Here is a 27,017-nt window from a genome sequence, read left to right as displayed (position 1 = left end):
TTGCATGGGCTATTACTGAATATGAATCTGATTCTTATGTCTTTATCAGGATATTATTGATTATAACCTCACAAGGGCATAAATCGGGAATATAGAATTAGGGTCCTAGATATGAACACAACAGTAGCTAAATAATAAAGAATACGTAGAAAAATCAAAGAGTCTTAATCCAAAAGTGTGTAAGCACAGTATGTAGCAACAGACTCCAACAGGAAGTCATTGTTCTCATCTGAAAACATTTCAGCCATCCAATTCAATAGTGGGAATGAACATTCATGTTCCTCAACGACCAGAGCCTCTATCACCATCGGAGGAAAACGCGGGTCATCTTCAATGTAACTGCGTGCCAAGAAGTCATGCGCCACTGCAAAAACATTCCAATGTCCCATTATTCCATGTATCGCTGCTAAGGCCATAATCCCGCCACCAGAACAGAGCAACTCATGAACAACTAAGGGGCTCATCAACTGGTCATAATACGCGTTGGGAGACACCGTACTGCAGAGACAAAAATCCAGGGCCCAGTCGAAATCGCAGCTCAGGCAATGGAACACAGGTTGCACGCATGTGAAAAAGGAAAATCGAAACAATAATCCATAAGCTGCACTCAATGTAGCCAGAGGCAGCGCTCCGTAATAACTAAACATTCGGTTGCGAACCATCAACAGCCGGGACATATTGTCGTCTGCTATAGGATGTGCATCCATATTTATGTAAACAAATTAATAAAACCACACCAGCAACTAATGCAAAGATGCAGGAAAAAATCAAATGAAAAAATCCCGACCAAAAACCAAATATACTTTCTACAGAAGTCACAAGGCCACTGCTTCTAACTTTAAAAAAGTAAGGTAACCCTGTAGACAAGGACACAATAAAGATACTCTAAATTAACTCCCCAAAATTCAAGAGCACGTCTGTATTTAATAAAGTATGCAATTCTGTGCGGGTGTTTGCTACATGAAAGACAAATGTTTCTGTAGCAGATATAAGAGTGACCTCTTTTTGAGACAATAGCGCTCTTATACGACTCATTTGGTTGACTCTGCTTTCAAGGTCGAAATCGACAGCCAGATGGAAACATCCAGCTTCCCATGCAGAGGAGTTAACACAACTTTTTTTAATCAAACCACACACTCAGTTACCGTAATCATGTAAGCAATGCCTGCTAACATTTCACAACAATCTCCATTATTTCAAAGTAAATAACTCCCGTTTCCAGTAAACTGAACCTTGTTATGATAGCAGGTGTCAGACTACCTTTCAAAACTCAGTCCAAATTAGGCACATCTTATTTACAAGAGCCATGCAATTGTATGTGTCTACAAATTAAGGAGTGATCTGGTACTATTGTGCAATCCTCGCCATTCACATAGACTTCTTTTCCCTCCCTCAGGCACCTATATGTAAATGGTAATAACCAAGCTTCATGGAGATAAGCGCTGCCTAAACATCCATATCTGCCTATAGCATAGTATTTAATGCAAACCTCAAAGTTAAACAGGTTTAAAAATAACGTTATGATACTGTGGATAAGCCACACACCTGAATTGGATCTCCAATGAGTGACCACTTCTAACCATTCTCATAGCGCGCCCTGTGCTCTGATTTGACAGTGAGAGAGTGATCGCACCATAGTTTGTACTGCTAACCATTCTCAGCATACGCTACGAACAAGCTTTGACGTTACGTGTCGCATCAAAGCTTCCGTGTGACGTCATGTACGTCGCCCCATACGTGAAAGACGCAAATGTTTTTAATTGTTTAAAAACATATATTCATGTATTTAATGAACATACTAACAAAAGACTTAATCTAGGATAATTAGGAAATCATTTTTTTTTACCTTTAAAAATCCTTTATTATTTCTATATTCTATGAGTGGAGCTGCGTGGCCCTGCGCCTGGTGCCCTAGACTCCACCACGCCCAGACCCGGTTCATAAACACGTGTGATGGTCACCACAAAACCATTAGCACGCATATCGCTTTACCACACATGCTTTTACAACTAGTATGCATTTACCACGCATGATAAACGCATATTTTTAATAATGTTTTTTTGTTGACGAACACGCAGTGTAATGGCTGTGACTTACCACCTTCAAATTAGTTTCTAGGTATACGTGTGACCAAGTCTGATAAGATCGGAGGCCAAGGACAAACACTGTGGTGTCTGTGGCAGTAAATCTCATCGATCACAGAGAAAATATGCGCAGGGTAAAATGAAAGTAACAGGTATAATACAAATAATGGAGGAAAACTACTAAAATGGCGATTAAACGGAATATGTAATCAATGTGTGGTGCCTCAACACTACATTTCAAATAAATATACATACAATATGTTTATTATTATATTACAAAGGTATAGCACTGGATGACACACGACCCGGGAAAAAAAAACGGCAAATTTAATACCTAAAATCAGGACAGGTTTGCTTGGCGAAGTTGAAGAAAAAGAAAAAAAGTGCACTTGCAAACGTACAACTGATGCAGGAAAAAAAAACGGAAAGTTTTACAAACTGTCATAGAAATATAGCTCTAAAAATTGCCCCCGGAATTTTCCCCCCGAAACCTAATGAATAAAACGGACTTCTAGTTTTTTTTCCCTTTTCCACTGCATACGAGTACCATACGTGCACTCCACGATTTTTTATTTAAAAATAAAAAAAATTGACCCTAAAAATCCATGTACGACCCCCTGAGCAAGCCTAGAGAGTCAGGATATTTCTACCCTGCCCCCTTTCCTTATTTCTCAACTATTTTTTACTGTTTTCTTGTGACTCGCTTCTAGTGACGAACAAAATGGCTGCCAACACTTCCTGGTTTGCAGTGTTCACAGACAGTTGACAGCCAATCAGCATGCAGCTCGCGCTCCTAATTGAACGGATCTCCATCCGCGTGTAGAACTCTGTCTCTAGATATCGCTATGATTTTACTTGTAATTTTCTCAGAAACTACTGAATGGATTTACACCATTTAACACAAAGCACAATCTGCGAACCGAACTCTACCTCTCTGCCAAATTTGGTGTAATTCCGTTCAGCCGTTCGGGCTATAGCCCTGGCTAAAAGTCCCTATGGAAAATTGCATGGGGAAAACACGTTTTAGGACCCCCCTTTTTTCTCTGCCCCCACTTGACGAATCACTCCCAAACTTTCAGGGAAGGAGTGGAACCGAGCAGGCCATTTTCTTGGAGAAATTCGCGAAGATTCGTCCACACCGGCGTCAAAGTTATTCCAAATAGAATATTGTGGATTTCCTATGGAAACTAGGTCCTAACTATAACTACCTACTGGCGACTGCCAGTAGGAAATATATTTATATATATATCCCAGGAATCCATCCTACTCCAGCAAAAATCGAAGAAGAGGCACGTACACATGGCAGGTAGTTATAAGGCTAATTTATTGTATTCAGGTCTCGCACGACCCTGCAACAAAGGAGAGGTGCGTTTTGCATGTGCAGCAGGCTTTATCAATCTAGTTTGGCGCCAAACAATTTAATCTATATATAGCCCTTCCCACTCATACAGGCATCAATAGAAATATAAACACAAAAAGGGAAGGGAGGGCCTAAGGGGATGTTTAAAGACCTCTCACTACTACAGCCCCTTAATACGAAATATAACAACAGAAAGTAGCAGTGGGTCAATGATCAGTTGACTCAAGTATGTGTCTGGAAAAATAAGGGTAGAACTAAACTACATCAGTACTAAGCATCTTTCCTGTGTGGAAAAATACCCATCAGTTGTTGATCCTGGACGCCCTGTTCATCATTTGGGTTTCCTTCACACCGGGAAGGTTGATTTCACACAATGTTTATGATGGAAATGGAAACCTTTAGATGTTCTCATATGTCAAGGTGTGGAAAGACAACTGTAGAGCAGTGCATGTGTAAAGTGAAAAAAATGTGGGCTGTGGTATGAACAGATAAAATTGGGTAATAGAGAAGACAAACAACTTTAATAAACACCTTTCTACTCCCAAATTGATAAAAAGCGTGCGATATTAGTGGTTTTACCAAATAGCCACTAATCCCTATATCCGGTCAACATGTTTCAGCAGACTAATTTTGGAGCCTAAAAGGTATCCTGCTGCATTCTTCAGGACCATATTCGCGACTGCTCAATTAAAAGTGAAAAAAACATCACCTGGGTATTTTAGTAGTTAATCATTCTCCTACCCAAGTCGTAGGAGAGAAACGCTCCACCCCACCTGGCCACAGCTCTGGTAAATGAAGCCCTGCACGTCCGGTCGGTACTCCAGACGTCCTTCTGGGCTGTCTCGGGGAGGTATTTTTCCACACAGGAAAGATGCTTAGTATCAATAGAAATAGAAAACAGACAACAAAAATAAAAACATGACTGGCTAAAACAGACTAAACATGGCATAGCAAATAAAGTGCATAGTGCAAGAACTGAATTAGTACAAATATCGGCATAATACACAGCCATCCTATTTTGCCTAAGATACGAATATCACATTACATAAAATTTATACCCAAAATTAAATATCAATCTGTTCACTGCCAGGAGGATGAGCCTATCGAGATAACAGATTCTTTGCGCTGATACAGTTTTACCGCGTAACTTTTGGACCCCTCCTGAGGCTTGAGCCGGGAGGTAGAAGTAGACAAAGCTAAACTGTGTGATTAATTGTGTGCAATTGACGCTGACTGATAGCGCATTGTACACGAGCATTACTTGCATTTTTAGACGCTGATTTTTTAAAATTTGCTTTAGCTCGTAAAAAGCATTTTTGATAGTAATTGCACTTACCCCGCCCCTATAAATCACTCCCCCTGCACTTTCGTCGGTTACAGCCGATTTCAGGGCTGTTTACCGAGCAGAAGGCAAGAATACACACGGCAGACATCTTGAGTGGGAGGCGGCAGCTGGGTCAGTGCTCTAGCCATCCCTACAAAAGGAAACGGTCATCCTCCGCGACAGCGGACTCGTGCAGTGGACGCGCCTCGCCAGCGCCGGAGTCACGCTATAGTCAGCCCGTCTGCGCCCGTCCGCGCTAAGGACGGGCTGGGGGCTGCGGGCCTTGCACCACTCACCATAAAATGCATACAGGTCAGTTAACCAGAGAAAAGCTACTGTCCTTAAAGCCCAACACCAAACAATGCCACCATGCCATACCAATAGACAGATGGCTAGGACCCATTTCATGTATCACATGTAAACAAACATTACAATCTTACGTAAAATTTACTCCAAAAATTACTTATAAAACTGTTAAGGGAGGACTAATCAAGGCACGCTCTATGTGTAAAAATGCCCTACACATATATGATTTGATCATAGAAAATAATTTGGACTGTCTCATGGTCACGGAAACATGGCTAAAAAACTGGTCAAACCCTGACATTGTATGTGCACTCCCACCTGGATACACGATACAGAGAATGGATAGACCTATACAAAGAGGGGGAGGGATTGCTATCATTCATCGGGAAACCCTCACATGTAATATTCAGGAATTACCGGAAATAAAAGACGCTGAATAATTAGCTTTTAATTTAAAAGCCACGACTCTTTTACTTTCTCAGGGGCACTAATTTACCGCCCACCAGGACAAACCAGCCACTTTTTAGAAAGTCTAGGAGAAGCACTCACTAATATGACACTCAAGGCTGCTAATTTCACCCTAATGGGAGATTTAAATCTTCATCTTGATTGCATTAATGACACAAATGCACTACATTTTAAAGATATCATGCATGTGCTGGGGCTCACAATTCTTACAAATGAGCCCACACATACAGCGGGCCATGTACTGGATTGCATCTGCACGAATTTGAAGTCAATAAATGTTTCTACGCCCCTACTCCAAACGTGGACTGATCATAAATTCATTGCCTTCTACCTCAAAACGGAAGAAATGAAAACTTCAAAACCAGATAAAGTTAGAGATGAAAAGCCAACTCCCTGCTGGACCAAAATCATTGAGCACCCTGACCTACAAAATTGGGTGAGAGAGAACAAACCAGAGACAGTAGGAAACGCTACCATTGACAATCTTAGTTATGACAAATGGATGAGAACCATAGGTGAGAAACTGACGTCAGGAAGAAACAACAAAAAATCCACATCTAAACAGGGGAAAACATCAGCTCCCTGGTTCACAGAAGAACTGAAAGACACACGACGCACAGTTCGTAGACTCGAACGCAAATGGCGTAAACAATATGACGAGGTAGATCAGGTCAACTTTAAAACTGCAAGACAGAATTCCCACGCACTTATAAAAAAAAACAAAAAACCTATTTTACCAAAAGAATAGAAACTTCACAGAATGACCAAAAAGAAATTTTTCGTATAGTCACAAGTTTCCGAAATCCAAAAACACTATCACAAAGCTTCTGTAATGACATTGCAGATTACTTTGAACAAAAGATTGTAAACATCACTAAAAATTTCCCTGTTATTACGGAAAACAAACAATACAATTCGCAAGAAAGTAACTCTGGGATAACAGCTAGATGGAATACTTTTGACCCGATTGATAAAACAGACACCCTGAAAATTCTATCAAAAATCAAATCAGGATCGCCACTTGACCCGTGCCCTCCCTCACTAATCCAGGCTATTAAAGAGGACGTAAGCCCCATGATCAATGACATCATCAATGCCTCACTTCAATCCGGAGAAGTCCCCAATGCATGGAAAACGGCCATTGTAAAGCCACTACAAAAAAAGGCTTTACATGATCCATCAGTCCTAACTAACCTACGACCGATTTCCCAACTCCCGGCACTGTGTAAATGCACTGAAACCCTGGTCAACAGACAGTTAACAACGTTCCTGGAAACAAATAACATCCTACACCCCAACCAGGCTGGTTTCAGAGCTAACCACTCTACCGAATCAGCTCTGCTATTCACAACAGAAACCACAAGAACTGCACTAGACCAGGGGGGCAAGGCTGTCCTTGTCCTCCTCGACTTATCGGCAGCTATCGACACGGTGTCCCATACCATTTTATTACATCGCCTAGCTGAGGCAGGTATTGGGGGCACCGTGTTGAACTGGTTCACAAACTTCCTGTTAAACAGAAAACAAATCGTCAGGTTAGGACAATACTATTCAAAGGAGAAGGAGATTGGCTCAGGGGTACCTCAGGGCTCTAGTCTGAGCCCTACCTTATTCAATTTGTACATGGCTCCCCTGATCAGTCTAATTGTGTCTTTCAACGTGAATACGGTCACATACGCCGACGACACCCAACTGGTCCTGACTCTGGACAAAGATACAGCTAAAGCAGAACGAGACCTAAAAGAGTGTCTGACGGCGACCTTTAAGTGGATGCACGAAAACCATCTGAAATGCAACTCTGCAAAGACAGAGATCCTACCCTTTGGGAAAAATAATTTATTTTCCCCACTCACCTGTTGGCCACCCGAGGCGGAAGCTCCCCCTGATACCATCAATGCCACTCGAAACCTGGGCATAAAATTTGATAATCTGCTCTCTTTTAAGCAACAATCCAAAGAAATAGCAGCTGCCTGCTTTAACATCATGAAAGGACTACGCAAATTTTTTGACTATCTACCATTGCCCTCCCGCCGAACAGTAGCAGTTGCCTTAATAACATCCAAAATCGACTACTGTAATAGTCTGTATGCAGGAGTAACAAAATCTACCCTACACAAATTACAGACTATTCAAAATGCGGCAGCGAGATTGGTCCTAAGGTTGCCTAGAAGATCATCAGCATCAGCCGCCCTGAACAAGCTGCATTGGCTTCCTATTCAGAAGCGGATCTTATTTAAAATCATTGTAATCACATTCAGGTGTTTTCACAAACGGGGCCCAAAATACCTAAATAACAGATTCCACAGGTATTATCCCTCGAGAGAACTCAGATCAGCCACAGCCAATCTGATCACTGTCCCCAAGTTTAAACTTGCCACCAAGGGAGGAAAATCACTGGCAGTTCTTGGGGCCAGGGCCTGGAACACACTCCCTACAGACCTCCGTCTAATATCTTCAGAACAGACTTTTAAAAAATCTTTAAAAACTTGGATCTACAGACTCCCAGAATCAAAATGCAAAACTCTGGTCTAATTATACTCAAAAACTTCCAAACGCAGTCGAAACACCGTACATCCTATCAGCAATAAAGACAAAGCGCCAGGATGCTCCCTGGAGTGACAGAGCGCTATATAAAAACCACAAAACATCAAACATCAAAACATCAAACAATCTCTGATATGTAAGAAAACAGTCAGAAAATGGCACCAATACTCCCTAATTAATGTGGACCACACGATCCTCAATTTATTATAACATATATTTAAAATATATTTAAAAGAACGTGCTAAAAAGGCATGAAAAATGAATTGATGGAGCACATATCTTCTGCAATGTTGGACAGCGTACTTCCCTGAATATTTAAAGTACAGCCCACAGACCAAAATAATGTGACAAATGCCTAGCAATCCGGAAAAAATATTTCAGATTCTGGGACTTGTTGCAAATCCACAGGGTTTTGAGTCCACAAACTAAGTGCTCTTCAGACTGTAATGTCGGCCTCCGTTGCTGCTCTTGTAGTGGAACTATATAGCCCAGAATCCTATAGTACAGCATTACAAAATCAAAGTCCGTGCACCAAAGTTATTCCCAATAAGTAATGTTTCATTAGGTGCCGCATATTTAAAATTGGCACTGTAGATAAAAATCTCCAATGTCCACAATTCCAGATAGCACGTGAGATAGCAAAGACATGGGCACACATACAGGGTCGGAAGAGACCGATGAGAATAAATTCAGTATGCCACACCCACCTCGCCGCTTCTGCATCCACGGTGCCCAGTCACCAGATGTCCCCGGTATATATATATATATATATATATATATATATATATTTTTTTTTTTTTTTTCACTTAAAAAACCATAGGTTTCAGGACTTATATAGTCAGGAATTAGCATTTAAAAAACCTTGCAAATTCACTTAAAAAACCATAGGTTTCAGGACTTATATAGTTGGGAATTAGCATTTTAAAAACCTTGCAAATTCACTTAAAAAACCATAGGTTTCAGGCCTTATATAATTAGGAATTAGCATTTAAAAAACCATTAAAATTGCTCCTCTATAGTTAGTTGTACTAACTATATTTCGTGGCCCCGCAATCCACTGCTGATAATGTCACATATTACATCATTCATGACATGGTCAGTGACATCACTGATGACATCACTGATGACATCTCAAATGACATCACTGATGACATCTCATTTGACATCACTGATGACATCATCCAGTGACTGTGTGTTACTGTAAAGTTTAAATATGTTTTACATATTGAAGAATGAGTGGATGTATAAGTGTCTGGATGAAGGATTTAGTAGGTGCGTGACTGACTGTATGAGTGAGGGATTAAATGTGTCTTACTAAATGCATGGGTTAGTGACTAAACTGTCTGAATGTGTGCATCAGTATGTCTGTTGTTGTGTAAGCTGCTGCATGTGTTGATCAGTAGCTATATGAGTGGCTATATGGGTTATTGATTGGGTGCCCAAGTATTTGAATGGGAGACTGAGTGTGTGTGTGGGTGGCTGGGAGGTGTGTGACTCTGTGCATAGATGTGTGAGCAGTTGATTCACTAGGTGTATGAGTTCAAGAGTGCATGTGGAAGCAGCTATATGGGCAGTTGACTGTGTGCATGGGTGTGTTGGTGAGTGAATGGATATCTCAGTGCTACATGTCCAAGTAAGTACATATGTAAAACACAGTGCATGTGAGAGTTGGCATATATAAATGACTATACATGAGAGCCAGTGAATGTGCGAGTGGCTGCATGGATCATTGTGTACTTGTATCAGTGATTGTATAACATCTGAGCCCTGTATGTGTTAGTATATGTTTGAATAAGTAAGGTGTTGTGTGTATAACTGTATAGTTGAGGAAATGGAAGTGTGATTGATTCTTTGCATGACTGACTAGGTGTGTGAGTAACTCCATGGATGAGTGGCAGTGTGTGAGTGTCTGTATAGGTGTATGAGTGCATATGATAGTGTTGTATTGATGTGTGACTGTATGTATGAGTGATTCTATGGGTAAATGAGTGAATGTGTGTGTAGACCTAGGAATCAGTGAGTGTGTATGTAGTAACTGGTATTGGTGTGTCAATGGTTTCAAGAATGGTAGTCTGTATTTAACACTGGGTGTATCAAAGGTTATATTAGAGTGTGAGGAGGTGCATCGTATTATCACATGAATGATATCATCAGTGATGTGATCAGTGATGTTGTCGTGTTTATATCTAGGACCCTAATTCGATATTCCCGATTTATGCCCTTGTGAGGTTATAATCAATAATATCCTGATAAAGGCATAAGAATCAGATCCATATTCAGTAATAACCCATGCAGTCCAAAGCACAGCACGGCTACTCCCATCGACTCCTAGAAAGCGCAACGCGTTCTTCAAACAAACCAAGCCTCCAGCAGCCCGGGAAATCCCCCCTGCTTTTGTTTTGATTTGAACAAGAACTCCTGAAGTCCAGAAAGAACTGTTAGTTCTTAGTGACGTCTTATGTCCAACCTTACGTCAAACCCGGCACCTTCCAGGTATAAAATACCAACGGTTGCCTTAAGCAAACACACAGTGGTTTGGAGCAGAGCGGCCATCTACTTGCCCGAGAGCCCAGCTGATGCGAGAGCCCACGGAAGCCGCCCCTCCCGTTTGACGCACTGAGAGAGACGCTGTCTTTTTATCCAGCCAAGAAAATCCAGCTCCGGTGTTTTCAGCCTACCCTTGCGGGTCGCTGGGATATCGAGTCCTGAGGAAAGAGATACCGGACTACCCACATTCTATTACCAAGGTACGGAGCTGAATAAACCCTTAAGAGAATTCTTGATGCAGATTCTTGGCAAAATAATCTTAACCAACTTAACTTAAACTGCTACTTACTCATCCCTTCCCAAATATTAGGCTTAAGTCAGGTACACCGGGGTAGGCTTAGTTAGAAACACCAGTTGAGTACGTTAGTCAATGTATTTATGTGTGTATATATTTTATCCTTTTTAAAGTATCATATGGCTAAGAAACCATATCAATGCTTTTACAGTATTATTTCCTAATACTACTTTTACTGTACGCACTTTACTTTACTTTAAGTATTGCAATTGTGGCAATTCATTTCTCTTGCATGAGAAAGAAGACTGCTCAATAAATAACAACTTTTATTGAAAACACCCGTCTCTCTATTTCTCTGCATTCTGGTGAAACTAAGTATGCACTGCTGACTGAGTGAAATAGCTGTCTATTGTTTTCACACGACTCTAGAGTTATACTCTTATTCTGAGGGAGCAAAGTTGTCATGTTTATGCGGTTGTCGGAAACTGACTCCCTTCTTGTCTGAGCCAGGGAAGCTTATCCCTCCCTATTCATTCAAGAAAGTTTCCAGTGACCTCTGAGCTAGCTGGCGCAAACCTAAATTAAGTTTAACATAGTCAGTAGAGACCTAGATGACCTCAGTCCTACGTCTAGACTGCTGTTTATGTTATTTCAATGCGCAGAGCCTATTGGGAAAATAGGAACTACACTACATGGCGCCAAACGTTTGGTAAGGCGATAATCTAACGCAAGACACTAGAGTAACTCAGTCGTGCTTTTTCACACAGACCCCTTTTTCCCGTAAAAACTCCAATAGACGTCTGGAGTGGGTGAAAGGTTAATATCCGCCGGAACTTAGTAGGATGAGAGTCCTATGTATTAGTTTTTGGTTTGATCAACGTTGAAGGATACAGTGTTCCAAAATATTGTGCACCTAAACTTTGTTCCCTTGAAACTCAAATCTGCAACAAAAAGCTTTCTGTCAGTAAGAATGGTGGAAAGTGACGATGAAGCAGAGAGAGCTAGAATAGCAGCTCAACTCACACACAACCATCCAAGAAAATTACCTGAGTGTTATACTCATTCCGGTCAATGTAAGGAGAACTATAACTCTTATACTTATAATAAATGGACTGACATCACGTGGCGGTACGGTCATATTCGTGGTAGAGGCCCATGAATATTGGCAGACAGAGGTATTCTATTCATGGATACACTTTCCAGCAGCAAACGCTATAACAAAAGAATTCCACTGTTACAAAATAGAGGAACCTCCGGATATATACACTCCTTCCGAGGACGTGGAAATCCCACTAAATTACCTAGTGCACCTGCTCTGGTTTAATGGCACCCTGAAACATAATGATCACATCACCAGGCTCGGTCCACTAGGTAGACCAGAAGCAACGGGCCCAGTCCTATGCAACTATGCAACACACCCAGACTACGAAATAATGCCAAGCGAAGAACTCCTAGTTAAACTAAAAGAATTAACAAAGGCATATAGAGAATTAGTTCAATTGGCAAGGGATGATATAAAGAACCTCCAAAAATTGAAGGAAATAGATATAGCAGACCAACCATTTGAACTTGCCAGAATCATAGAAAAATCCTATGAAGAGCTAGGAAGAGATAGTTTGGGTGTGAAACCGGTCAAACCCCAACTAACTGAAAATTCTGAAAAAACATTTATTAAAAATAATTTAAAAACTCCAAAAAAGAGTTGGGATGGTAATAAGCAATCCACTCCCAGGGAAAAACATTTCCAGTCCAGAGGAAGGTTTCCTCAGCGTAGAGAGAAATCTCCAGGCCGAGAAGACAAGTCCCCCCAAATGGAGCCCTCTGAAAAAAGATATAACCTTAGAGATAGGGATAAAATAAGAAAACCAGACAGATATCAAGCTGTTGATACACGTCCCTCGCGATCCTTCTCACTCAATCTTTCTCGATCTTCCTCACAGAAATCGGAAAGAAGATGACGGTCAGAACACAGAGAAGAGCACGTCAAGTCCAAAGACAAGGAACCTGCTCATCAAAGTGAAAAATTACAATTTCCCAGAAAAAAGGTAGCAAGTATTGAGATTAAACATGCAGAGAATTCTGAGGACACAACTGAAAAACGGAGAGTGGGCACAGACAATGCTAGACAGCGCAGCATAAGTGACCATAGCTCGCAAGATCCTGATGAATCTTCTGTAGACAGTGGACACGAATGAGTACATTCAGGTGGAAACTGCAGACACATGAGTTAGTGTGCCCCATAAACTATATGAAATAACATTACGTATAGAGGGAGATAAAACTAGGAAAATAAAGGGTCTCTTTTGGGAAAAACTTTCAAAATGCTATGACATTCTGTTAGCTGGCCACCAGAGTTTGTCCGGGAGTGCCCTCATGGCGAAGAAATGATTATGCCTGCCTTCTCAAATCATATCCCGATTCATAAAAAATACACATTGCCAAGAAAATGGGCAGTGGCCCAAGCTCCTGCTTTATACAAAAATCATGTAGGATGGGATGAGGATTCACCTCACCACAAAATCCAGTTAAAAAATCAGCCCACTGCACAAAGGCAGTACCCAGTTAAACAAGAAGCTAAAAAGCAAGTCAAAGAGATTTTAGATCAACTTGAATATCAAGGGGTGATCGAAACATGCACCTCTCAAATGAACAATCCTTTGTTTCCTGTCTCCAAGCCAGACGATTCATATCGTCTAGTTTTGGACTACAGACACCTTAACTCCTGTTGTAAAACATTTGCAGTACAAAACTCACATAGTGCAGCACTAATGAATAACATTGTGCGCAAAAAATATAAAACAACATTAGACATCTCTAATGGATTCTTTTGTCAAAACATTGCACCTGAAAGCAGGTATTTGACCGCTTTCTCAATAATGGGGTCACAAAAACACTTCTGTCGACTCCCACAGGGATTCAGCAAGGATGACAGAGGTACTACTAATATACGACGATGAGGCATTATCCTATGTCGATGACATCTATCTCACAGATGATGACCTGGAGACTCACTTGAAAAGAGTGAACACCATAATACTTGGGTTCGCTTCAGAGGGTTACAAATTCAACTTTAAAAAGTCACCAATTGCCCATCTAACTGTCCTGTTTTTAGGGTACGAATTATCAAGTGAAGGCAAGAGCCTAGCAGACAATGTCTTAGAGAAATGTGCTGTACTCCAAGCACCAAAAACGCTGAAGAATTTACAATCAATATTAGGTTTCCTGAATTTCGGAAGAACATACATTCTAAATGATGCCGAGAGGGTTAAATCTCACTATGAATTAATAAGACCAGATTTCAAACAAAACAATTGGACTCAGAAACACACAGAAATTTTGAGATCACTACAAACAGACATGTTAACTAAAACAAAATTGCAAACACGTGAAAACACACGCAATCTTGTAAAATCTTGTAATCCAAGTCATCCCAGGAAGATGCGGATTCACATACCTGACCTCTAGTGAGGGAGAAACGGTACCTATAGCTTACAAATCACATTTGTGCACTAAAGCTGAAATGAAATTAAGTTCTACAGAAAAAATTCTGACTGCGGTTCAAACTGCTGTAGCGAAAGAAAGAGCCCTTGCACAAGGTAAACGAATAATAATCATTACACCGGTACCTGCCTTAGAAGCAGTAACAAAAGCAAGCATTCCAAATGCTAAAGCATTACATCCGAGATGGATACAATGGGTTAATTCTCTTGCTGCAACAGACGTAGAATATGAATTTGATCCTAATTTAAAAACACAAGAATTTCTCCAATATGAATATGAATGTCCTCTGCCAGCTGAAATCCTGCCTCTGGAGCATTACGGTTGTATAATATATACAGACGGATTAGCACAACCCGCAGTTGGGGGTAAACAAGCATATAGTGCTGCATGCGTGATCGTTAAAGGTCGATGGCATGAAGGGAAATTTAGACCAACGGTCACTAAAACTCAATGTCTAGGAGATTGTACAGCTCAGCGAGCTGAATTACTAGCATTTAAGATGGCGCTTGAAAATACTGATCGCGAATTCCCCACACTAATAGTGTGCGATTCATATTACTGCATTCAGTCTTATAATGAATACTTGCAGAACTGGGTTCAGAATGGCTTCAAAGATGCAAAAGGCGGCACAATAAAGCATAAAACGCTTTGGGAACAAATAGTTCTTTTACAGAAAGAACTACAAAAGACTCACGAGATTCACACACTGAGTCATCAACGTGATGGCGTTAACATTGCAGGGAATTCATTGGCTGATGAAGCTGCGAAGGCAGCTGTGCAAACGGCTACCGTAGCTGCAATCACCCGGTCAAGAACAAAAATAGACAGCGACATACTACAAGCTGTCAGTGCGTCAGTAAAAGATGACAGAAAAACATTCCCGAAAGGCTTTCCAGTAAAGTACTCATACATAACTGATGCGAACAATGTTCCATTTGCTCGAATCCCTGGAGTGGGGGATGGAGCAATTCCAAACATGGAACACAGATTAGGACTTATTTCAGCGGCACACGAAGGGTTAGCTTCTGCACATGCTGGTATTTCCTCCACAACATCTTTATTAAAACAGAGATATTGGTGGCCGGGTATTAGGAAGCAAACTAAGAACTATGTTTTAGAATGTGAAATATGCCAAAGAATGAAAGTATCAACAGTAAAACGACCAGCACAGACGCCCCTTCTAATCTCAGATAAACCATTAACATGTGTTTACCTGGACCACTGTGGTCCCTTACAAAGGGATGGCAACCAGAAATATATCATGGTCGCAGTGGATTCCTGTACGAGATTCATTTGGATGTGGCCCCAGCACTCGGCTGACGCCAGAACTATTATAAAAGATTTGTGAGTCTTTATCGGCACATACGCAATTGGCATGCTACATTCTGACCAGGGTCCTGCGTTTAGCTCTCGAGCTTACAAAGAGGCCATGATCAGCAAGGGCATCGCATTGCGGTACTCTTCTCCCTTCCATCCTGAGGGAAATGCGGTTGTGGAAAGAAAAAACCGGGACATAAAGAAATCTATAACGGCGAGGGTATTAGGTTTGGGTGATGGATGGATCAAACATTTAACAAGTGTCCAACATAGTCTTAATAATCTGCCAAGAAATTCTCTAAAAGGTCTCACTCCATACGAACTATTGTTCGGGACTAGAATGCTTATTCAGGATCTTGATAGTCATACTTCAGTGGTAGAAGAAAAATCCTTTGATATCAAAGATCATTTGGCTGTTTTACAGGATTTAAATGAAACAAGAAAAAACCTGACTAACATAAAGTTGAAACTACAGCTGACAGCCACTGAAGAAAAACCACCTGTCCCAGCAAGACCTGTCTGGATTCCAAAGATTGGGGATCTGGTCAGAGAAAAGATCGCGGTAAAGAAGGAATTCGGGCCTTCTTACAGAAAAGCAGTACCTGTCTTAACTATCAGCGGAACAAGATCAGTTGTACTACCGCCCCTTGCTGGTAAAAGGGAAAACAGAGTTGTATCCATCGACGTGGTAAAACCAAAATCATGTGGCCAATAATAAGTAGTAGGCCAAGTGGACTCCCAAGAAATAGCAGAATACCGAAATTTGCTACAATCCAAGAGGCTCATGCTGAGAGACTAATCACATTTGATAAACCTGCAGTGAATAACAAAGGACTATGCAATAATGCCATGGAACTAGTGCCTCTTGAAACCCAAATAACGACAGTTCATCAAGAAACACCAATCTACAATGATGTAGCTTCTGACTATGCTATGAAACAAAGAAAAGTACAAAAGCAAATGAAAATCCGGAAAAAAATCCAACAATTGACAGAACTGCATCTGGCTACTTCATCAATTTCGACAACTTCTCTGAAGATCCAAGCGAGCATGAAGAAACGCCTCCAACAAAAACTTTCAAAGACAAATTAATTGAACTTTTTCACCTACTAAAAGAAACATATCTGATTTCACCATGGATTGAATTTTGGATTGTGTTAGGTGTACTTACTCTCCTGCTTTGGCTCATCATGGTTCTCTGTTTGGGAATATTCATTGATGGAAAATATAGTACAATGGACACAGCAAGTCAGATCATCAACTTGGTCCTAAAGCCTCACACATCCTCTCACATCGAGAAAAGAGAACTGACATCTGTAAACATCTCAGCCAAACTAATACCCGGTGGAGTAGCATGGGACAGAACTGATTATTACATTTTTGGCCCGGTTGAGCTCTTGAAGTATCCACACCATTTCAAGGTTTCATTAAGTGACTTTGTGACACCAAGTACCTTCTCTTATGACTGGGACTTTGAAAACATTAATAATATGATGTCAGATTTAGTAATGTCAGCCAAGTTTACAGAACATGATTACTTGCAGGGTTCATCGAATTATGAAGAGTTATACTGTTTCAACCATTATGGTGATCACTATTTGCATAAAACTGCTCAGCCTAGAAATGTTTTATCTTATAACCAGTGGGAACACTGTCCAACTCCACCAAAAGGCAGTTCGAAAACATTTTATGAGAAATTCCAATACTTCTCAGGATTTAATAACAGTGATCCAGAAACGTTTTATTTCAAAATGTTAAGTAGGACAGGAATGAAAACAATGTTGACAAATACTAAACTGATTTATTCTGAAAAATTTTATGACAAAATGTCTACATTTGGTTTCGAATTTTGGAAAAACACTATTGAAACAAAATTGATCTGGGTTTCCAAAGATTGGCAAGTACAAGGCCTAGAAGCACTATTTAGGGCCTGCATGATCCCAGAACAAATAATATTCTTGAATGACAAAATTCAACAAACTACTTGTCTCGGCCTAGCTAAGATAAAAGATTTAAATACACTGTCTATTCCGAAACCCATAACTGACAGCACTACAAATGTGGAGATAGACGTATCCCATATTTTACACCAAAACAGAACACATCCTGATTGGAAAAAGTGGTTGATCTGGCCAACAGACACGAATAACTGTCAAGATAGATTCCTGAACAAAACACAGGGGTTCAAAATGACCAGACCAGACCCTAGATACTCCCAGAGACAACATCCAGGGATAGGTACAACATACAGTGTAGTGTGCCTTGAGTGGCTAGAGAAATCCACAATGGCTGAAATTAAGCAACACTTGACTTTACTTAAAGACGGTGCTGACTTGCGTGATTTCATAATGGGACCACGCAAACAGCGTCAAAAACGTTTCATAGCGCCCGGTATATACACTGCGTACAACGAAGCATGGAAAGTAATGCAAATTGAGACAGCAGAAAAAATACGAGAAATTGATCGTATAAATTTGGAAAAATCACTTTCTGTTGTGGACAATGGGTTAACGACTCTGTCCTCCAGAATATATTCACTGGACATTATTGTATCATCTGCTTTTAATATAATAGAGCAGGACTTACTAATGTTACAACATGGTCAGTCTCAATTACGTTCTATTGTACAGCTTGGTTGGACGTTGCAAAATCTGCGTTCAGGCTACGTACCATGGCGTTTAATCAACACAACGTCATTATTCTGTATCTTTAACCTTACTGCTAAACAAATCAGTTTGGCACAAAAAGGAGCAGACTACACGATTCTGAGCATTGAAAAACTCGAGAGATTACCATTGACAATGTCAGAGAGACCTGTCATTGAATGGATAATACGTGGAACAATTACAATTCTGATAACAACTTTCCAGTTTAAATACTGTCAAGAGTATATACCTGTAGCGAGTATGAAAGGTTGGGTAAAGAATACATCAAATCATCCTGGGATTTACCTTATACACACAGATGTAATAGTAAAGGGAACAAGGAGGTATTTCTTAGTGGTAAAAGTTGTAAAAAATCACTAAGCGGTACACTTCTGTGTCAAGGTATTAATTTGCATGGAACCTGCAAAGGGTCTTCAAATAACCTTTCATGTCACCTGCATGGCAGGCCTGCAAAACAGATAGAGCCATTTTTTAGACCACTTTCTAACGGCAGTTACCTTTTAATAAGTGACCACAGCTGTTGTGACATGCTGCCAGGAAAAGCCTATCTGACAACTGTAACTTCCGGGCCATTTGCTGTATGCAAGTATTGTATCCACACAGCAATCCAGAGATGGGGTCTGCGTTATGGCCTCGGTTGAATATCTCTTCTATTCGAATTGATACTTTAAGCAGTTTTACAGACAACTGTGCCTTTAACGTCATCAAAAGAAATGTATAATCTGCAAGTGGCAAGGACAGCGGCAGAGATACATTCCCTGATACCAGTGGCATCGCACATGTATTTAAGACAATTTTTTTGGGACTGTTAGCACCATTTGAAACAGTGTTGGGCATCTTCCCGAATTTTGTCCATTCTGTCTTTGGCGGCCTACCCTTAATCTTGGGACTCGTGGCAGGAATTTTATTTTTACTTCTTCTGCACCGATATGGCAAGCCAATCCACAGACAAGACTCTAGCAACAATGGAAGAAATGATCCTAGCAATACGATACCGAGACCGTATCACTAAGGTCCTCGGATTGGCCCGGCTAAGAGATCTGAGTACAACATGGTTTCTTTCATTCAGACCGATCTGGCAAGATTGCATCATACCTGTGCTTCGATGTCTGCTATGCGGAGAAGAATGTGTGTTGGACGTCTGTCTTACACTACAATCAGCAGTACCAATGGATATTGATACTTTGCTAGGTCCTGTAACAACTCATGCATCACCAGCGGCTACCGATTCTGATGACGGCATTCGTTGAGACTTCACCACTACGAATAGGTGCCGGTGAAGTACGAGAGGAAAGCAGCACCAAACAGGTACAGCCTTCTGTGAGCATTGCTGATCCAACCATCGATGATAGCAATCATGCAGAGAACTGCACAGTTGCAGTATTTTCGAACTTGGTCGAACTTTCACCTGATGTGGTAGACCAATTTTTTGCAGGTCTGTCTGAAATAATGCTCTCTCCAATCAACGAGAATAACTCTTAATAAAAACAATGAGCACACAGCGTTCCCTGAACTCTGAATTCGGCCTTCAGTTACAGAAAATATTTGGAACTCATTTTCCCCTGAAACCAAAATCATGTTTGCCCATTTTTCAAAATATTTACTTTTTTTTGGCACATGGTACTCTGCTTAAAGTAGAACTATTCTTAGAGAACAGAGCTTCTATTTTTAGGATACTAGAGACAATATTTTACCTCAGCCTCTAGCACATATACAGCAATTTGAATAAATATGTGATGAAATGGTCTCGACCTTCTTTTCTGTATTTAGAGCCATTTCATGTGTAATTTTCGCAATTCATTCAGCTGATATATATATGCATTTATCTGAATGATGGCACTGCTTGAAAAGCGTACAGTACCAACACAAAATTTTGTGTATTTACCTTATACCATTTCAAATGCGAAATATGTATTTGGGGGTGGGTCAGAAAACACACATACATTGTTGAATGTTTACTATTGCTTAGTTTTTAGTAATGATGGACATCAATCCGTGGAGTGGGTGTCTTGTTTATATCTAGGACCCTAATTCGATATTCCCGATTTATGCCCTTGTAAGGTTATAATCAATAATATCCTGATGAAGGCATAAGAATCAGATCCATATTCAGTAATAGCCCATGCAGTCCAAAGCACAGCACGGCTACTCCCATCGACTCCTAGAAAGCACAACGCACTCTTTAAACAAACCAAGCCTTCAGCAGCCCTGGAAATCCCCCCTGCTTTTGTTTTGATTTGAACAAGAACTCCTGAAGTCCAGAAAGAACTGTTAGTTCTTAGTGCTGTCTTATGTCCAACTTATGTCTACTTGCCCGAGAGCCCAGCTGATGCGAGAGCCCACGGAAGCCGCCCCTCCCGTTTGACGCACTGAGAGAGACGCTGTCTTTTTCTCCAGCCGAGAAAATCCAGCTCCGGTGTTTCCAGCCTACCCTTGCGGGTCGCTGAGATATCGAGTCCTGAGGAAAGAGATACCAGACCTCCCACATTCTATTACCAAGGTACGGAGCTGACTAAACCCTTAAAAGAATTCTTGATGCAGATTCTTGGCAAAATCATCTTAACCAACTTAACTTAAACTGCTACTTACTCATCCCTTCCCAAGTATTAGGCTTAGGTCAGGTACACCGGGGTAGGCTTAGTTAGAAGCACCAGTTGAGTACGTTAGTCAATGTATTTATGTATGTATATATTTTATCCATTTTAAAGTATCATATGGCTAAGAAACCATATCAATGCTTTTACAGTATTATTTCCTGATACTACTTTTACTGTACGCACTTTACTTTACTTTAAGTCTTGTAATTGTGGCAATTCATTTCTCTTGCATGAGAAAGAAGACTGCTCAATAAATAACACCTTTTATTGAAAACACCCGTCTCTCTATTTCTCTGCATTCTGGTGAAACTAAGTATGCACTGCTGACTGAGTGAAATAGCTGTCTATTGTTTTCACACGACTCTAGAGATATACTCTTATTCTGAGGGAGCAAAGTTGTCATGTTTATGCGAATGTCGGAAACTGAATCCCTTCTTGTCTGAGCCAGGGGAGCTTGTCCCTCCCTATTCATTCAAGAAAGTTTCCAGTGACCTCTGAGCTAGCTGGCGCAAACCTAAATTAAGTTTAACATAGTCAGTAGAGACCTAGATGACCTCAGTCCTACGTATGCAATGCTGTTTATGTTATTCCAATGCGCAGAGCCTATTGGGAAAATAGGAAGTACACTACAATGTCAAATGAGATGTCATCAGTAATGTCATCAGTGATGTCATTTGAGATGTCATCAGTGATGTCATCAGTGATGTCACTGACCATGTCATGAATGATGTAATATGTGACATCATGAGCAGTTGATTGCGGGTGCGTGAAATATAGTTAGTACAACTAACTATATAGGAGCAATTTCAATGGTTTTTTAAATGCTAATTCCTAACTATAAGGCCTGAAACCTATGGTTTTTTAAGTGAATTTGCAAGGTTTTTTAAATGCTAATTCCTAACTATATAAGTCCTGAAACCTATGGTTTTTTAAGTGAATTTGCAAGGTTTTTTAAATGCTAATTCCTAACTATATGAGGCTTGAAACTTATGGTTTTTTCAGTGAATTTGCAAGGTTTTTTAAATGCTTTTTCCTAACTTTATCAGGCGTTAAACCTATATTTTTTTTCAATAAATTTCAAAGATTTTGTGCTAATTCTATTAGCGGATAACGTTTATATATGTTATTATCCTTCTGGGACCACCTGAGCAGCCATCTTGTTTCTCAGGAGAAGTGAGGCACAAGAGAGCACAAAGCAAGAGTGGAAAATGCGAAAAGGGGGCAGGGTTGAGACCCCCTGACCCCTTAGCCCTTCTCAAGATGGTGGCCAACACTTCCTGGTTTGGACAGTTTGGAATGTTGACAGTCGACTGCCAGCCAATCAGAAACTTGCTCGCGCACGTAAGGGTACACGCACATACACGTACGGTACGGTGCGCGTACTGTGAGCGCATATAGATATATAATTTGATCAAATTCAATTTTCTCAACAACTACTGGAGGGATTTTCACCAAATATAGAAAAGGCACATCTGCATACCAGGCCCTACCATTTTGCCAAGTTTGGTGTAATTCCATTCAGCCGTTCAGGCTGTAGCCGCGTCTAAAGGTCCCTATGGAAATTAACATGGGGAAAACACGTTTTGGGACGCCCCTTCCGGCCCCCGCTTGACGAATCCCCCCGAAACTTTCATGGAAGGAGCGGAGTGGAGCTGGCCGAAATTCTGGAAAATTGCACACAGATTCCTCAATCGGCGCCAAAGTTATTCCCAATAGAATGTTGAGCGCATATAGATATATAATTTGCTCAAATTCCTTTTCTCAACAACTACTGGAGGGATTTTCACCAAATATAGAAAAGGCACTACTGCATACCTGTCCCTACCATTTTGCCAAGTTTGGTGTAATTCCGTTCAGCCGTTCGGGCTGTAGCCGTGTCTAAAGGTCCCATAAAAAATGCCATTTGAAAAATTTCAAATTCAATTTTCTCAAGAACTACTGGAGGGATTTACACCAAACATACAAAAGGCACTGCTGCATACCAGTCCCTACCATTTTGCCAATTCTGGTATAATTCCATTCAGCCGTTTGCGCTGTAGCCTTGTCAGAATGTCCCAATGGAAATTAACTTGGGGAAAACATGTTTTGGGACCCCCCTTTTTTCTCGGCCCCTGCTTGACGAATCCCCCCGAAACTTTCAGGAAAAGAGCAGAGCACAGCGAGGCAAAATTAAGGAAAATTACAGGCAGATCCCTCAATCGGCGCCAAAGGTATTCCCAATAGAATGTTCGGAATTTCCTATGGTAACTAGGTCCTAACTATATATACCTACTGGCGACCGCCAGTAGGTAATAGATATATATATATATATTCACTGAAAAAACCATAGGTTATAGACCATATATAGTTAGGAATTAGCATTTACAAAACCTTGAAAATTCACTGAAAAAACCATGGGTTATAGAACATATATAGTTAGGGATTAGCATTTACAAAACCTTATTTTACTCACACAAAACCATTGAAATTTCATATATAGTTAGTTGCACTAACTATATATCGCGCACCCGCAATCCAGTGCTGATCATGTCACATATTACATCATTCATGACATGGTCAGTGACATCACTGATGACATCACTGATGACATCTCAAATGACATCACTGATGACATCACTGATGACATCTCAAATTACATCACTGATGACATCTTAAATTACATCACTGATGACATCTCATTTGACATTACTGATCACATCACTGATGATATCATTCATGTGATAATACGATGAACCTCTTCAGACTCTAATATAACCTTAGATACAATCAGTGTAAACAGACACTCACAGACTGTCACTCATCCATGGAGTTACTCACACACCTAGTCAGTCATGCAAAGAATCAATCACACCTCCATTTCCTCAACTATACAGTTATACACAGCTTACTTATTCAAACATATACTAACACACATTTACTCTCTTATACAATCCCTGATACAAGTTCACAATGATCCATACAGCCACTCACACATTCACTGGCTCTCATGCACAGTTATTTATATATGTCAACTCTCACATGTACTGTGTTTTACATATGTACTTACTTTGACATGTAGCACTAAGATATCCATTCACTCACCAATAGACTCATGCACACAGTCAACCGCCCATACAGCTGTTTCCACATGCACTTTTGAACCCATACATCTAGTGAATCCACTGCTCACACATCTATGCACAGAGTCATACACCTCCCAGCCACCCACACACACACTCAGTGTCCCATACAAATATTTGGGCAACCAATCAATAACCCATATAGTTACTCATATAGCTACTGATCAACACATGCAGCAGTTTACAGAACAACAGATATAATGATGCACAAATTAAGACAGTTTAGTCACTAAACCATGCACTCAGTGAGACACATTTAATCATTCTCTCATACAGTCAGTCATGCACCTACTAAATCCTTCATCTAGACACTTATACATCCACTCATTCTTCAATATGTAAGACATATTTTAACTTTACAGAAACATGCAATCACTGGATGATGTCATCAGTGATGTCATCAGTGATGTCACTGACCATGTCATGAATGATGTAATATGTGACATCATCAGCAGTGGATTGCGGGTGCGCGATATATAGTTATTGCAACTAACTATATATGCGAATTTCTATGGTTTTGTGCTAGTAAATTAAGGTTTTGTAAATGCTAATCCCTAACTATATATGGTCTATAACCAATGGTTTTTTCAGTGAATATATATATATATATATATATATATATATATATATATATATATATATATATATATATATATATATATATATATATATATATATATATATATATATATATATATATATATATAGATAGATAGATATATATATATATAAGTATTAGTAATAAATTTGTGGGTCGCGAACTTAGCCCAAGGGCATCAAGGCGCTATTGGCGGACATAAGAAGGCAGACAGAAAGATGTGCTCATACTGAGGTTTGTGAGAAATCTGGACGTTACCAAGGCCATAAGAGCCTGCTTACGTGCATCAAAGGAGAGGAAGTGGGAAATCTTTCTGAGGATCCTGATGACCCCGAAGTATGTGGACACAGTCCTACTGACCTGCAAATTGAGGAAGAGTAAGTTATCCACTATGACCCCTAGGTTTTTCCCGTGGGACACCGGGCAGGGACAGACGTCAAGCGCATCCAGCCACCAGTCATTGGACCTGATCTCCGGTTTACTACCAAAAATCAGAACCTCAGTCGTTCAATTTCAAATAATTCTCCACCATCCAGGAGGAGACTGCCTGCCTGCAGTTCCTGAAGTTAAGGGCAGAATCCGTAATACTGTGGGAGATAGACACCATTATTTGGGTGTCGTCCGCATAGGACAACACCTCTAACCCATAGGAGCATACCACCTTGGCAAGAGGGGCAACATAGATATTTAAAAGTGTTTTAACTCAGGGATGAGCCCAGCAGAAGACCGCACAACAGGGGTTTGGAGGCTGAGTAGAATTGGCCAAATTTCACAGTCTGTGCCGCTCAGTAAGAAAGAAAGCCAAAAGCCCCAGGGCCGAGCCCCCGATACCTATCTCTCCGAGGCGTTCAACCAGCCTCCGTAGAGTCAGGGTATCAAAGGCTGCGGTGAGGTGAAGTAGAACAAGCAGGGTGGTATGCCCTACGTCTACTTGAGTACGGATATTGTTGAATATGGCCGTCAAAGCTGTTTCCATACTATGGTGGCTTCTAAATCCATGTTGTGAGCCATCAAGTTGATGGTGATCCTTTAGATAGGCACTGGGGTGAGAGTTCAGGTAGGTATTCAGAATCTTAGCTGGAACAGGAAGTAAGGAGATCGACCAAGAGTAATTCAATTATCTAGGGTCAAGAGAATGTTTCTTCAAGAGTGGCTTCACCACTGCTGTTTTCTACAAAGTGGGATACTGTCCCTCTGAGATGGCAACATTTAGAACAGCAGTAAGGTGAGGGATAATAATCTCACGGCAAGCTTTAGCACCTTGAGGGGGCAGGGATCCAGCGGAGATCCTGATTTGACTCGTTGTAGAAGCCAATCAGTCACCTCTAACGACATACAAGGGAAGGTTAGAATTCTCTTCCATGAGGGAGGCGGCACTGGGAAGGGGGATAGGTCGAACAGACGACCCTGCTTTGGAGTTAGACCCTTCTAGCAAGGAGTAAATGTCTGTAATTTTAGTTTGAAAAAAGTCAGATATTTTGTCACAGAGCTCCTGGGAAAATTCTGAAGGATCGGTGATGTGGGGAGAGGTAAGAGAATTAATAACCTTGAAAAGATCCCTAGAGGATTTCATTGATTCAGTGATCTTTGAAAAATATAACCTCTTTTTTCTCCATGATGGCTGCTATATACTCTTTTAAGCACTGTTTTTACAGTTCCCTACCCAAAGGTTCTAAATCTGTGCGCCACAACTCATCCCTGTCTCAACTTTCTAAGTCTCTCGGTAAACCAGGGAGCAGAGGGTTTTTTCCTTGCAGAGTAGTGCTTGCGCACAGGGGCAAGAGTATGCAGTGCTGCTGGCAAGTAATGCGATAACGCCACAGCTGCCAGAGTAGCATCATGATGCGTCATAGGCTGGAAGGTATTTAGGAGGTTGGAGAACGACTCCTTACTTATGAGGCTTAAGTTCCTCCTTTCCTCCAAATTCCTGTTACCAGAAAGAACCATCCCTGATGCCGAGAAGTGCAAATCAAAAGTGATGGCAAAGTGGTCAGACCAAGTGAGGGGAATCGGTTCACCAATGCTCAAGCGAGGGTCATTAGAAAAGACACCAGCAAGAATATCCCCAGCTGTATGGGTGGACTTCCGGACCAGCTGTGCAAAGCCACAACAATTCAAGGTTTCCAAAAGATTTTGAGTGTCTTTACAGAGTGTTGTCTAGATGAAAATTAAATCCCCCAGGAGAGTAAAATTGGATCTTTCAAAGTAAGGTTTTAAAAGACTACTAAAATCCTGGCTAAAAGATACCCTGGAGCCCTGTTGCCAATAACATAAAACACCAGAAAAGCATTCCGTGGGATGTAAGTTAATTAAAAACTAGAAAGCCTGATAGAGGTATGAAGGAGCGGTCA

General features: G+C 40.7%; 1 protein-coding gene across 1 annotated transcript in view; it reads left to right on the top strand.

Moving 5' to 3' along the window:
- The window catches only part of LOC147726910 (uncharacterized), a 227,547-nt gene that overhangs the window by 165,645 nt on the left and 34,885 nt on the right, over positions 1–27,017 (top strand). The window lies entirely within an intron of this gene.

This window comes from Lissotriton vulgaris, chromosome 3_1, assembly GCF_964263255.1.
Source record: "Lissotriton vulgaris chromosome 3_1, aLisVul1.2, whole genome shotgun sequence".
Taxonomy (NCBI): domain Eukaryota; kingdom Metazoa; phylum Chordata; class Amphibia; order Caudata; family Salamandridae; genus Lissotriton; species Lissotriton vulgaris.
The sequence above is the reverse complement of the archived record's forward strand: the minus strand, read 5'-3'. Positions and strand labels throughout refer to the sequence as shown.